Source organism: Nuphar pumila, chromosome 4 (genome assembly GCF_984573655.1).
Source record: "Nuphar pumila chromosome 4, dmNupPumi1.hap1.1, whole genome shotgun sequence".
Lineage (NCBI taxonomy): Eukaryota > Viridiplantae > Streptophyta > Magnoliopsida > Nymphaeales > Nymphaeaceae > Nuphar > Nuphar pumila.
The window spans coordinates 94,664,352-94,667,242 of NC_143252.1; the positions used below are offsets into that span (position 1 = coordinate 94,664,352).

At 38.0% G+C, this 2,891-nt stretch overlaps 1 pseudogene; it reads left to right on the plus strand.

The window, feature by feature from the left end:
- The first annotated feature begins 711 nt into the window (after positions 1 to 711).
- Positions 712 to 1,520, plus strand: LOC149840314 (ribose-phosphate pyrophosphokinase 1 pseudogene; annotated as a pseudogene).
- The last annotated feature ends 1,371 nt before the right edge of the window (positions 1,521 to 2,891 follow it).

Consider the following 2,891-nt stretch of genomic DNA (forward strand, 5'->3'; position numbering starts at 1 on the left):
TGCCATGATTGTCGAATGATCTCATTCAGTAAACTTCTGGTGAGTATTTTATTTCCTTCTTTTCCTGATCCATTTGAATCTCTGTGATCCAGCTTCCCCATCTATACATCCGTATTTGCTTTTTTGTAGACAGGTTTGCATCATTATGCTGCAATCCAACACTTACTAGCATTTGCATTTTCTTGTTATGCTTCCCCTTTTCATCAACATAATTGCCTCTGCATCATGCTTCAGTTATGTCATCTCTGTTCATCAGTTTATTGGCTGCATCTTGCCATCTAATGAACTCCAGACAGAAGCTTTTGGGGATTTGCTTTGGCAAAAGGCACTCCTATCGGTAAACCCACCATTCGCTGAGACAGTTTTTCCCAGCTTCCTTTTCCCCCTATTTAGCAATGTAATTCATTAACTAGTTCATTATACATTAGCAAGTCATTTCATTAGGTGTGCCATGCCTTATGCATTAGTACATTAGTTTTAGCCCAGATTTAGGTTTAGCATGATACGTGTATTGTCATAATCTATCTATTTTTTTCCCTTCTCTTTAGAAATACTGAGTTTTCAACATGTTTCATATGTCATTGATGTGTTATGTCGAAAATCCTTTATTAGCTATTAGCCTAGTGGCTTTTATGCAATCAGCCTCATTTAGTTTTAGCATTTTATATATGTTGTCTGCCATAAATAGTTGAAAGTCGCTACAACACATAGATGTTTGAAATTCATTTGGTTGCATTCATAACCATCATTGCTTATCTCTGCATCCTTGCACCCTCCTGCACCCATATCCATCCTATACCTATTGTCATTCCATATTTTTGATATGATAGAGCAGCTAGGAAGACTCAAGGGCATTAACCTATTACAACAAAGCTTGTTGCAAATTTGATTACAGAGGCTGGTGTAAAATGTGTTCTAGCTTGTGATCTTCATTCTGGCCAATCAATGGGGTACTTTGATATTCCAGTGAATCATGTGCATGGGCAGCCTGTGAATCTTGATTACTTGTCTAGTAAGGCAAAATCTTTAAATAATTTGGTTGTTGCCTCGCCTGATGTTGGAGGTGTTGCTCAGGCACGTGCTTTTGTTACAAAGCTATCTGATGCACCTTTAGTGATTGTTGATAAAAGGCGTCATGAGCATAATGTGGCTGAGGTCATAAATTTGATGGGAGATGTTAGGGAAAAGGTAGTTGTTATGGTGGATGGCATGATTGATACTACAGGGACTATAGCAAAAGGTATAATACTTCTGCATCAAGAGGGTGCAAAGGAAAATCTATGCATGTAGCACTCATGCTGTTTTTAACCCTCCTGTATTTGAGTGATTCTCAAGTGGCTTATTTCAAGAAGTTATCATTACAAACACCATCCCAGTGATAAAAAAAATTTTAAATTTATTCCCCTCAGCTGACTGTTCTTTTAGTTGCAAATCTTCTTGGAGAGACCATGTGGCATGTTCATGATGACTGCTCTGTGAGTAACATTTTTAGTAATAGGATTGAATCATCAGTCAATTAGATAACTCCAATGGGGTGTAAGTTTTCCTGGTACCATTTTTAATTTTATCAGCATCACTTCTTTAGCATCTTCACCTTCATGCCAGCATACCCTACATCCATGCATTTGTCATTCATACTGTGCGACACCTGCTGTAATCACAGCAGCACAACACCTTCTCCAGCTTCACACCTTCATACCTCCACCTTGTAGCACACACATGCATCTCTTGCCACTTGCACCCGTGCATGTTTCACTGATGCATGACATTACCCCTTCAACACTTACCACCTGTAGTCACATTCTTCACTCACATCCACATCATATTCCACAGGCACTTTCCTCACCACTCACCCTGTTGCAACTTACAACATCATACCTACTTCACATACTGCTATGCTTTGCATCCCGCACCTCACTCCTCTGCAGATCTCACAGTATCATCAACCTCTTCTCAATCTCCCTTATACCCTTGCCATTCCACACTTCACTATTGCACACTCAGCACAATCACTATTTACATTGAGGCACTCTACAACCCTGCCATACCACCAACAATACCACTTACCATCCATAGCACCTCTTGCCACTATTGCACAAGTATTCCCAGCTTCAACACAGCTTATCATCCATTCTCACCTATATATGCACTAGTACCTTTCTCATAATGCTGTATTTACACACTTAGCAAGTGCATTTCTCCATCGGTCACCTCGAGCTTTCACAAGTAGTTTGTGAACTGCTAGGATATCTAGCTTTTACCTTCACTGTGATTTTGTGCTTTTTTTCATTTTATAATACCTTGTTGAATCACCACATGCGGTCATAATAGCACCAACCCAACCATTGGCCAGATCTCATGTTATATATTTTCATTAATCTTAATCTTGTATAGGCATACGTATAGGCATAAGTCACATCCGTTTCCTCATCAAATACAAGTCTGATGTTTCCATCTAGATGATATATCATATATGCATCCTAATTAGCTCAGGATATCATTTATATAGTTCAACATCTATTTTTCACCAATAGCTTAGGATATTGCATATACATCTTAGCATCCATTCCATCATTTGCATGCAATATGATATTTCTTTATAGGTGCATCTTTTACCTTGTGCTAACTTGAATTTTGCAGGAATTAGGTAGAAAATGTTGAGAAACTATGTTTTGTTGACACATAATATGATATACTGTCATATATGCTTTAATATGATATGATGATATGCCTTCATGAAAAATGTTATATTATGACTGGATATGATTTGTCATGCATTTAACGAGTATTTGATGCAAGGTTATTTCACCTAAGAAGTATGAAGACAACCTACTTAAGTACAACTATTTGGTGCAATCATACTCTCTGAAGAAAAAGCTTGATGGGCCATA